Source organism: Heterodontus francisci, unplaced genomic scaffold (assembly GCF_036365525.1).
Source record: "Heterodontus francisci isolate sHetFra1 unplaced genomic scaffold, sHetFra1.hap1 HAP1_SCAFFOLD_74, whole genome shotgun sequence".
Lineage (NCBI taxonomy): Eukaryota > Metazoa > Chordata > Chondrichthyes > Heterodontiformes > Heterodontidae > Heterodontus > Heterodontus francisci.
The window spans coordinates 6,973,275-6,985,331 of NW_027140442.1; positions in this window are offsets into that span (position 1 = coordinate 6,973,275).

Consider the following 12,057-nt stretch of genomic DNA (forward strand, 5'->3'; position numbering starts at 1 on the left):
TTTGTTACTTGGTGTAAGTGTGTGTCTTTGTTACTTGGTGTCAGTGTGTGTCTGTGTTCCTGGGTGTCACTGTATGTCTTTGTTACTTGGTGTCAGTGTGTGTCTGTGTTACTGGGTGTCAGTGTGTTTGTTTGTGTTACTGTGTGTCAGTTTGTGTCTGTGTTACTTGGTGTCAGTGTATGTCTGTGTTACTTGGTGTAAGTGTGTGTCGTTGTTACTGGGTGTCAGTGTGTGTCGTTGTTACTGGGTGTCAGTGTGTGTCTGTGTTACTGGGTGTCAGTGTGTGTCTGTGTTACTGGGTATCAGTGTCTGTCTTTGTTACTTGGTGTAAGTGTGTGTCTGTGTTATTGGGTATCAGTGCATGTCTTTGTTACTTGGTGTCAGTGTATGTTTGTGTTACTTGGTGTAAGTGTGTGTCTTTGTTACTTGGTGTAAGTGTATGCCTTTGTTACTTGGTGTAAGTGTGTGTCTGTGTTACTGGGTATCAGTGTCGGTCTTTGTTACTTGGTGTAAGTGTGTGTCTTTGTTACTTGGTGGAAGTGCGAGTCTGTGTTACTTGGTGTCAGTGTATGTCTTTGTTACATGATGTATGTGTGTGTCTGTGTTACTGGGTAACAGTGTATGTCTTTGTTACTTGGTGTAAGTGTGTTTCTGTGTTACCGGTTAACAGTGTATTTCTTTGTTACTTGGTGTCAGTGTATGTCTGTGTTACTTGGTGTAAGTGTGTGTCTTTGTTACCTGGTGTAATTGTATGTCTTTGTTACTTGGTGTCAGTGTATGTCTTTGTTACTTGGTGTAAGTGAGTGTTTGTGTTACTTGGTGTAAGTGTGTCTCTGTGTTACTGGGTATCAGAGTATGTCTTTGTGACTTGGTGTCAGTGTATGTCTTTGTTACTTGGAGTAATTGTATGTCTTTGTTACTTGGTGTCAGTGTATGTGTTTGTGACTTGGTGTCAGTGTATGTGTTTGTTACTGGTGTCAGTGTATGCCTTTGTTACTTGGTGTAATTGTGTGTCTGTGTTACTGGGTATCAGTGTATGTCTTTGTTACTTGGTGTCAGTGCATGTCTTTGTTACTTGGTGTAAGTGTGTGTCTGTGTTACTGGGTATCAGTGTATGTCTTTGTTACTTGGTGTAAGTGTGTGTCTGTGTTACTGGGTATCAGTGTATGTCTTTGTTACTTGGTGTCAGAGTATGTCTTTGTTACTTGGTGTAAGTGTATGTCTTTGTTACTTGGTGGAAGTGTGTCTCTGTGTTACTGGGTATCAGAGTATGTCTCTGTGACTTGGTGTCAGTGTATGTCTTTGATACTTGGTGTAATTGCATGTCTTTGTTACTTGGTGTCAGTGTATGTCTTTGTTACTTGGTGTGAGTGTGTGTTTGTGTTACTTGGTGTAAGTGTGTGTTTGTGTTACTATGTGTAAGTGTATGTCTTTGTTACTTGGTGTCAGTGTATGTCTTTGTTACTTGGTGTAAGTGTTTGTTTGTGTTACTTGGTGTAAGTGTATGTCTTTGTTACTTGGTGCAAGTGTGTTTGCGTTACTTGGTGTAAGTGTATGCCTTTGTTACTTGGTGGAAGTGTGTGTCTGTGTTACTGGGTATCAGTGTATGTCTTTGTGACTTGGTGTCAGTGTATGTCTTTGTTATTGGGTGTCAGTGTGTGTCTTTGTGACTTGGTGTCAGTGTATGTCTTTGTTACTTGGTGTAAGTGTGTGTCTGTGTTACTGGGTATCAGTGTATGTCTTTGTTACTTGGTGTCAGTGTCTGTCAAATTACTTGGTGTAAGTGTATGTCTTTGTTACTTGGTGTAATTGTCTGGCTTTGCTACTTGGTGTCAGTGTATGTCTGTTTTCCTGGGTGTCAGTGTGTGTCTGTATTACCTGGTCTACGTGTGTGTCTTTGTTACTTGGTGTCCGTGTGTGTCTGTGTTACTGGGTGTCAGTGTATGTCTTTGTTACTGGGTGTCAGTGTATGTCTTTGTTACATGGTGTAAGTGTGTGTCTGTGTTACTGGGTATCAGTGTCTGTCTTTGTTACTTGGTGTGAGTGTGTGTCTGTGTTACTGGGTATCAGTGCATGTCTTTGTTACTTGGTGTCAGTGTATGTTTGTGTTACTTGGTGTAAGTGTGTGTCTTTGTTACTTGGTGTAAGTGTATGCCTTTGTTACTTGGTGTAAGTGTGTGTCTGTGTTACTGGGTATCAGTGTCGGTCTTTGTAACTTGGTGTAAGTGTGTGTCTTTGTTACTTGGTGTAAGTGCGTGTCTGTGTTACTTGGTGTCAGTGTATGTCTTTGTTACATGATGTATGTGTGTGTCTGTGTTACTGGGTAACAGTGTATGTCTTTGTTACTTGGTGTAAGTGTGTGTCTGTGTTACTTGGTATCAGTGTATGTCTTTGTTACTTGATGTAAGTGTGTTTCTGTGTTACCGGTTAGCAGTGTATGTCTTTGTTACTTGGTGTCAGTGTATGTCTGTGTTACTTGGTGTAAGTGTGTGTCTTTGTTACCTGGTGTAATTGTATGTCTTTGTTACTTGGTGTCAGTGTATGTCCTTGTTACCTGGTGTAAGTGAGTGTTTGTGTTACTTGGTGTAAGTGTGTCTCTGTGTTACTGGGTATCAGAGTATGTCTTTGTGACTTGGTGTCAGTGTATGTCTTTGTTACTTGGTGTAATTGCATGTCTTTGTTACTTGGTGTCAGTGTATGTGTTTGTGACTTGGTGTCAGTGTATGTGTTTGTTACTGGTGTCAGTGTATGCCTTTGTTACTTGGTGTAATTGTGTGTCTGTGTTACTGGGTATCAGTGTATGTCTTTGTTACTTGGTGTCAGTGCATGTCTTTGTTACTTGGTGTAAGTGTGTGTCTTTGTTACTTGGTGTCAGTGTGTGTCTGTGTTCCTGGGTGTCACTGTATGTCTTTGTTACTTGGTGTCAGTGTGTGTCTGTGTTACTGGGTGTCAGTGTGTTTGTTTGTGTTACTGTGTGTCAGTTTGTGTCTGTGTTACTTGGTGTCAGTGTATGTCTGTGTTACTTGGTGTAAGTGTGTGTCGTTGTTACTGGGTGTCACTGTGTGTCTGTGTTACTGGGTGTCAGTGTATGTCTTTGTTACTGGGTGTCAGTGTATGTCTTTGTTACATGGTGTAAGTGTGTGTCTGTGTTACTGGGTATCAGTGTCTGTCTTTGTTACTTGGTGTAAGTGTGTGTCTGTGTTATTGGGTATCAGTGCATGTCTTTGTTACTTGGTGTCAGTGTATGTTTGTGTTACTTGGTGTAAGTGTGTGTCTTTGTTACTTGGTGTAAGTGTATGCCTTTGTTACTTGGTGTAAGTGTGTGTCTGTGTTACTGGGTATCAGTGTCGGTCTTTGTTACTTGGTGTAAGTGTGTGTCTTTGTTACTTGGTGGAAGTGCGTGTCTGTGTTACTTGGTGTCAGTGTATGTCTTTGTTACATGATGTATGTGTGTGTCTGTGTTACTGGGTAACAGTGTATGTCTTTGTTACTTGGTGTAAGTGTGTTTCTGTGTTACCGGTTAACAGTGTATGTCTTTGTTACTTGGTGTCAGTGTATGTCTGTGTTACTTGGTGTAAGTGTGTGTCTTTGTTACCTGGTGTAATTGTATGTCTTTGTTACTTGGTGTCAGTGTATGTCTTTGTTACTTGGTGTAAGTGAGTGTTTGTGTTACTTGGTGTAAGTGTGTCTCTGTGTTACTGGGTATCAGAGTATGTCTTTGTGACTTGGTGTCAGTGTATGTCTTTGTTACTTGGTGTAATTGTATGTCTTTGTTACTTGGTGTCAGTGTATGTGTTTGTGACTTGGTGTCAGTGTATGTGTTTGTTACTGGTGTCAGTGTATGCCTTTGTTACTTGGTGTAATTGTGTGTCTGTGTTACTGGGTATCAGTGTATGTCTTTGTTACTTGGTGTCAGTGCATGTCTTTGTCACTTGGTGTCAGTGTGTGTCTGTGTTACTGGGTGTCAGTGTGTTTGTTTGTGTTACTGTGTGTCAGTTTGTGACTGTGTTACTTGGTGTCAGTGTATGTCTGTGTTACATGGTGTAAGTGTGTGTCGTTGTTACTGGGTGTCAGTGTGTGTCTGTGTTACTGGGTGTCAGTGTATGTCTTTGTTACTGGGTGTCAGTGTATCTCTTTGTTACTTGGTTTAAGTGTGTGTCTGTGTTACTGGGTGTCAGTGTCTGTCTTTGTTACTTGGTGAAAGTGTGTGTCTGTGTTACTGGGTATCAGTGTATGTCTTTGTTACTGTGTGTCAGTGTATGTCTGTGTTACTTGGTGTAGGTGTGTGTCTGTGTTACTGGGTGTCAGTGTGTGTCTGTGTTACTTGGTGTAAGTGTGTGTCTTTGTTACTTGGTGTCCGTGTGTGTCTGTGTAACTGGGTGTCAGTGTATGTCTTTGTTACTGTGTGTCAGTGTATGTCTTTGTTACTAGGTGTATGTTTGTGTCTGTGTTACTGGGTATCAGTGTCAGTCTTTGTTTCTTGGTGTACGTGTGTATCTGTGTTACTGGGTATCAGTGTATGTCTGAGTTACTTGGTGTCAGTGTATGTCTGTGTTACTTGGTGTAATTGTGTGTCTGTGTTACTGGGTATCAGTGTCTGTCTTTGTTACTTGGTGTAAGTGTGTGTCTGTGTTACTGGGTATCAGTGCATGTCTTTGTTACTTGGTGTCAGTGTATGTTTGTGTTACTTGGTGTAAGTGTGTGCCTTTGTTACTTGGTGTAAGTGTATGCCTTTGTTACTTGGTGTAAGTGTATGTCTGTGTTACTTGGTGTAAGTGTATGTCTTTGTTACTTGGTGTCTGTTTTTGTCTTTGTTACTTTTTGGAAGTGTGTCTCTGTGTTACTGGGTATCAGTGTATGTCTTTGTTTCTTGGTGTCATTGTATGTCTTTGCCTCTTGGTGTCAGTGTATTACTGTGTTACTGGGTATCAGTGCATGTCTTCATTAAATGGTGTCAGTGTATGTCTGTGTTACTTGGTGTAAGTGTGTGTCTTTGTTACTTGGTGTAATTGTATGTCTTTGTTAATTGGTGTCAGTGTATGTCTGTGTTACTTGGTGTAAGTGTATGTCTTTGTTACTTGGTGTCTGTTTTTGTCTTTGTTACTTTTTGGAAGTGTGTCTCTGTGTTACTGGGTATCAGTGTATGTCTCTGTGACTTGGTGTCAGTGTATGTCTTTGTTACTTGGTGTAATTGTATGTCTTTGTTACTTGGTGTCAGTGTATGTCTTTGTTACTTGGTGCAAGTGTGTGTTTGTGTTACTTGGTGTAAGTGTATGTCTTTGTTACGTGGTGCAAGTGTGTCTGTGTTACTTGGTGTAAGTGTGTGTCTTTGTTACTTGGTGTAATTGTATGTCTTTGTTACTTGGTGTCAGTGTATGTCTTTGTTACTTGGTGCAAGTGTGTGTTTGTATTAATTGGTCTAATTGTGTCTAATTGGTGTAAGTGTGTGTCTTTGTTACTTGGTGCAAGTGTGTTTGTGTTACTTGGTGTAAGTGTATGCCTTTGTTACTTGTTGTCAGTGTATGTATTTGTTACTTGGTGGAAGTGTGTGTCTGTGTCACTGGGTATCCGTTTATGTCTGTGTTACTGGGTATCAGTGTATGTCTTTGTTACTTGGTGTCAGTGTATGTCTGTGTTACTTGGTGTAAGTGTGTGTCTGTGTTACTGGGTATCAGTGTATGTCTTTGTGACTTGGTGTCAGTATATGTCTTTGTTATTGGGTGTCAGTGTGTGTCTTTGTGACTTGGTGTCAGTGTATGTCTTTGTTACTTGGTGTAAGTGGGTGTCTGTGTTACTGGGTAGCAGTGTATGTCTTTGTTACTTGGTGCCAGTGTCTGTCAAAATACTTGGTGTAAGTGTATGTCTTTGTTACTTGGTGTAATTGTCTGGCTTTGTTACTTGGTGTCAGTGTATGTCTGTTTTACTGGGTGTCAGTGTTTGTCTGTATTACTTGGTTTACGTGTGTGTCTTTGTTACTTGGTGTCCGTGTGTGTCTGTGTTACTGGGTGTCAGTGTATGTCTTTGTTTCTGGGTGTCAGTGTATGTCTTTGTTACATGGTGTAAGTGTGTGTCTGTGTTACTGGGTATCAGTGTCTGTCTTTGTTACTTGGTGTAAGTGTGTGTCTGTGTTACTGGGTATCAGTGCATGTCTTTGTTACTTGGTGTCAGTGTATGTTTGTGTTACTTGGTGTAAGTGTGTGTCTTTGTTACTTGGTGTAAGTGTATGCCTTTGTTACTTGGTGTAAGTGTGTGTCTGTGTTACTGGGTATCAGTGTCTGTCTTTGTTACTTGGTGTAAGTGTGTGTCTTTGTTACTTGGTGGAAGTGTGTGTCTGTGTTACTTGGTATCAGTGTATGTCTTTGTTACTTGATGTATGTCTGTGTCTGTGTTACTGGGTAACAGTGTATGTCTTTGTTACTTGGTGTAAGTGTGTGTCTGTGTTACCTGGTATCAGTGTATGTCTTTGTTACTTGATGTAAGTGTCTTTCTGTGTTACCGGTTAACAGTGTATGTCTTTGCTACTTGGTGTCAATGTATGTCTGTGTTACTTGGTGTAAGTGTGTGTCTTTGTTACCTGGTGTAATTGTATGTCTTTGTTACTTGGTGTCAGTGTATGTCTTTGTTACTTGGTGTATGTGAGTGTTTGTGTTACTTGGTGTAAGTCTGTGTCTGTGTCTCTTGGTATCAGTGTCTGTCTTTGTTACTTGGTGTAAGTGTGTGTCTGTGTTACTGGGTATCTGTGTATGTCTTTGTTACTTGGTGTAACTGTGTGTCTGCGTTACTGGGTATCAGTGTATGTCTTTGTTACCTGGTGTCAGAGTATGTCTTTGTTACTTGGTGTAAGTGAATGTCGTTGTTACTTGGTGGAAGTGTGTCTCTGTGTTACTGGGTATCAGAGTATGTCTTTGTGACTTGGTGTCAGTGTATGTATTTGTTACTTGGTGTAAGTGTGTGATTATGTTATCTGGTGTAAGTGTATGTCTTTGTTACTCGGTGTAAGTGTGTTTGTGTTACTTGGTGTTAGTGTATGTCTTTGTTACTTGGTGTCAGTGTATGTCTTTGTTACTTGGTGGAAGTTTGTGTCTGTGTTACTGGGTATCAGAGTATGTCTGTGTTACTTGCTGTAACTGTGTGTCTTTGTTACTTGGTGTAATTGTATGTCTTTGTTACTTGGTGTAAGTGTGTGTCTGTGTTACTGGGTATCAGTGTATGTCTTTGTTACTTTGTATCAGTGTATGTCTTTGTTACTTGGTGTAAGTGTGTGTCTGTGTTACTGGGTATCAGTGTATGTCTTTGTTACTTTGTGTCAGTGTATGTCAAAATACTTGGTGTAGGTGTATGTCTCTGTTACTTGGTGTAAGTGTGTGTCTTTGTTACTGGGTGTAAGTGTATCCCTTTGTTACTTGGTGTCAGTGTATGTCTTTGTTACTTGGTGTCAGTGTGTGTCTGTGTTGCTGGGTATCAGTGTTTGTCTTTGTGACTTGGTGTCAGTGTATGTCTTTGTTATTGGGTGTCAGTGTGTGTCTTTGTGACTTGGTGTCAGTGTATGTCTTTGTTACTTGGTGTAAGTGGGTGTCTGTGTTACTGGGTATCAGTGTATGTCTTTGTTACTTGGTGCCAGTGTCTGTCAAAATACTTGGTGTAAGTGTATGTCTTTGTTACTTGGTGTAATTGTCTGGCTTTGTTACTTGGTGTCAGTGTATGTCTGTTTTACTGGGTGTCAGTGTTTGTCTGTATTACTTGGTTTACGTGTGTGTCTTTGTTACTTGGTGTCCGTGTGTGTCTGTGTTACTGGGTGTCAGTGTATGTCTTTGTTTCTGGGTGTCAGTGTATGTCTTTGTTACATGGTGTAAGTGTGTGTCTGTGTTATTGGGTATCAGTGTCTGTCTTTGTTACTTGGTGTAAGTGTGTGTCTGTGTTACTGGGTATCAGTGCATGTCTTTGTTACTTGGTGTCAGTGTATGTTTGTGTTACTTGGTGTAAGTGTGTGTCTTTGTTACTTGGTGTAAGTGTGTGTCTTTGTTACTTGGTGTAAGTGTATGCCTTTGTTACTTGGTGTAAGTGTGTGTCTGTGTTACTGGGTATCAGTGTCTGTCTTTGTTACTTGGTGTAAGTGTGTGTCTTTGTTACTTGGTGTAAGTATGTGTCTGTGTTACTTGGTATCAGTGTATGTCTTTGTTACTTGATGTATGTCTGTGTCTGTGTTACTGGGTAACAGTGTATGTCTTTGTTACTTTGTGTCAGTGTATGTCAAAATACTTGGTGTAGGTGTATGTCTTTGTTACTTGGTGTAATTGTCTGTCTTTGTTACTTGGTGTCAGTTTATGTCTCTGTTACTTGGTGTAAGTGTGTGTCTTTGTTACTGGGTGTAAGTGTATCACTTTGTTACCTGGTGTCAGTGTATGTCTTTGTTACTTGGTGTCAGTGTGTGTCTGTGTTGCTGGGTATCAGTGTTTGTCTTTGTGACTTGGGATCAGTGTATGTCTTTGTGACTTGGTGTCAGTGTATGTCTTTGTTACTGGGTGTCAGTGTTTCTCTGTGTTACTGGGTGTCAGTGTGTGTTTGTTTGTGTTACTGGGTGTCAGTGTGTGTCTGTGACACTAGGTGTCAGTATTTAGTTTAGTTTCGAGATGCAGCAGTTAAACAGGCCCTTCGGCCCACCGAGTCTGTGCCGACCATCAACCACACATTTATACTAATCCTACACTAACTCCCTATTCCTATCACATCCCCAACTGTCCCTATATATTTCCGTACCACCGACCTATACTAGGGGCAATTTATGATGGCCAATTAACCTATCAACCTGCAAGTCTTTGGCATGTGGGAGGAAACCGGAGCACCCGGAAGAAACTCAGGCAGACAGAGTGAGAACTTGAAATCTCCGCACAGGCAGTACCCAGAATCGAACCCGGGTCCCTGGAGCTGTGAGGCTGTGGTGCTAACCAATGCGCCAATGTGCCCCCCCCCCCCCCACCCCGCCTAGTATGTGCCAGCGGAACTGGGTATCAGCGTATGTCTTTGTTACTTGGTGTCAGTGTATGTCTTTGTTACTGGGTGTCAGTTTATGTCTTTGTTACTTGGTGTCAGTGTGTGTCTGTGTTACTGGCTATCAGTGTATGTCTTTGTTACTTGGTGTCAGTGTGTGTCTGTGTTACTGAGTATCAGTGTATGTCTTTGTTACTTGGTGTTAGTGTGTGTCTGTGTTACTGGGTATCAGTGTATGTCTTTGTTACTTGGTGTCAGTGTCTGTCTGCGTTACTTGGTGTAAGTGCGTTTCTTTGTCACTTGGTGTAATTGTATGTCTTTGTTACTTGGTGTCAGTGTATGTCTGTGTTACTTGGTGTAAGTGTATGTCTTTGTTACTTGGTGTCAGTGTATGTCTTTGTTACTTGGTGTAAGTGTGTGTCTGTGTTACTGGGTATCAGTGTATGTCTTTGTTACTTGGTGTCAGTGTATGTCTTTGCGACTTGGTGTCAGTGTATGTCTTTGTCACTGGGTGTCAGCGGATGTCTTTGTGACTTGGTGTCAGTGTATGTCTTTGTTACTGGGTGTCAGTTTATGTCTTTGTTACTTGGTGTCAGTGTATGTCTGTTTTACTTGGTGTAAGTGTGTGTCTTTGTTACTTGGTGTAAGTGTGTGTCTGTGTTACTGGGTATCAGTGTATGTCTTTGTTACTTGGTGTCAGTGTATGTCTTTGTTACTTGGTGTAAGTGTGTGTCTGTGTTACTGGGTATCAGTGGATGTCTATGTTACTTGATGTCAGTGTATGTCTGTGTTACTTGGTGTAAGTGTGTGTCTTTGTTACTTGGTGTCAGCGTATGTCTTTGTGACTTGGTGTCAGTGTATGTCAGTGTAGTGGGGAAAGTCTTTGCTCGAGTCGCTCTGAACAGGCTCCAGAAGCTGGCCGAGCGCGTCTACCCTGAGGCACAGTGTGGCTTTCGTGCAGAGAGATCGACTATTGACATGCTGTTCTCCCTTCGTCAGATACAGGAGAAATGCCGTGAACAACCGATGCCCCTCTCCATTGCTTTCATTGATCTCACCAAAGCCTTTGTCCTCGTCAGCAGACGTGGTCTCTTCAGACTACTAGAAAAGATCGGATGTCCACCAAAGCTACTAAGTATCATCACCTCATTCCATGACGATATGAAAGGCACAATTCAACATGGTGGCTCCTCATCAGAGCCCTTTCCTATCCTGAGTGGTGTGAAACAGGGCTGTGTTCTCGCACCCACACTTTTTGGGATTTTCTTCTCCCTGCTGCTTTCACATGCGTTCAAATCCTCTGAAGAAGGAATTTTCCTCCACACAAGATCAGGGGGCAGGTTGTTCAACCTCGCCCGTCTAAGAGCGAAGTCCAAAGTACGGAAAGTCCTCATCAGAGAACTCCTCTTTGCTGACGATGCTGCTTTAACATCTCACACTGAAGAATGCCTGCAGAGTCTCATCGACAGGTTTGCGTCTGCCTGCAATGAATTTGGCCTAACCATCAGCCTCAAGAAAACGAACATCATGGGGCAGGATGTCAGAAATGCTCCATCCATCAATATTGGCGACCACGCTCTGGAAGTGGTTCAAGAGTTCACCTACCTAGGCTCAACTATCACCAGTAACCTGTCTCTAGATGCAGAAATCAACATGCGCATGGGTAAGGCTTCCACTGCTATGTTCAGACTGGCCAAGTGAGTGTGGGAAAATGGCGCACTGACACGGAACACAAAAGTCCGAGTGTATCAGGCCTGTGTCCTCAGTACCTTGCTCTACGGCAGCGAGGCCTGGACAACGTATGCCAGCCAAGAGCGACGTCTCAATTCATTCCATCTTCGCTGCCTTCGGAGAATACTTGGCATCAGGTGGCAGGACTATATCTCCAACACAGAAGTCCTTGAAGCGGCCAACACCCCCAGCTTATACACACTACTGAGTCAGCGGCGCTTGAGATGGCTTGGCCATGTGAGCCACATGGAAGATGGCAGGATCCCCAAAGACACATTGTTCAGCGAGCTCGCCACTGGTATCAGACCCACCGGCCGTCCATGTCTCCGTTATAAAGACGTCTGCAAACGCGACATGAAATCGTGTGACATTGATCACAAGTCGTGGGAGTCAGTTGCCAGCATTCGCCAGAGCTGGCGGGCAGCCATAAAGACAGGGCTAAATTGTGGCGAGTCGAAGAGACTTAGTAGTTAGCAGGAAAAAAGACAGAGGCGCAAGGGGAGAGCCAACTGTGCAACAGCCCCAACAAACAAATTTCTCTGCAGCACCTGTGGAAGAGCCTGTCACTCCAGAATTGGCCTTTATAGCCACTCCAGGCGATGCTTCACAAACCACTGACCACCTCCAGGCGCGTATCCATTGTCTCTCGAGATAAGGAGGCCCAAAAGAAAGAAAGAAAGAATGTCTTTGTTACTGGGTGTCAGTTTATGTCTATGTTACTTGGTCTCAGTGTATGTCTTTGTTACTTGGTGTCAGTGTATGTCTGTGTTACTTGTTGTAAGAGTGTGGCTTTGTTACTTGGTGTAAGTGTGTGTCTTTGTTACTTGGTGTAAGTGTGTGTCTGTGTTACTGGGTATCAGTGTATGTCTATGTTACTTGGTGTCAGTGTATGCCTGTGTTACTTGGTGTCAGTGTATGCCTGTGTTACTTGGTGTCAGTGTGTGTCTTTGTTACTTGGTGTCAGTGTATGTCTGTGTTACATGGTGTCAGTGTGTGTCTTTGTTACTTGGTGTAAGTGTATGCCTTTGTTACTTGGTGTAAGTGTGTGTCTGTGTTACTGAGTATCAGTGTCGGTCTTTGTTACTTGGTGTAAGTGTGTGTCTTTGTTACTGGGTATCAGTGTCTGTCTTTGTGACTTGGTATCAGTGTATGTCTTTGTGACTTGCTGTCAGTGTATGTCTTTGTTACTGGGTATCAGTGTGTGTCTGTGTTACTTGGTGTCAGGGTATGTCTTTGTTGCTGCGCATCAGTGGTTCTCTGTGTTACTGGGTGTCAGTGTGTGTTTGTTTGTGTTAATGGGTGTCAGTGTGCGTCTGTGACACTAGGTGTCAGTATTTA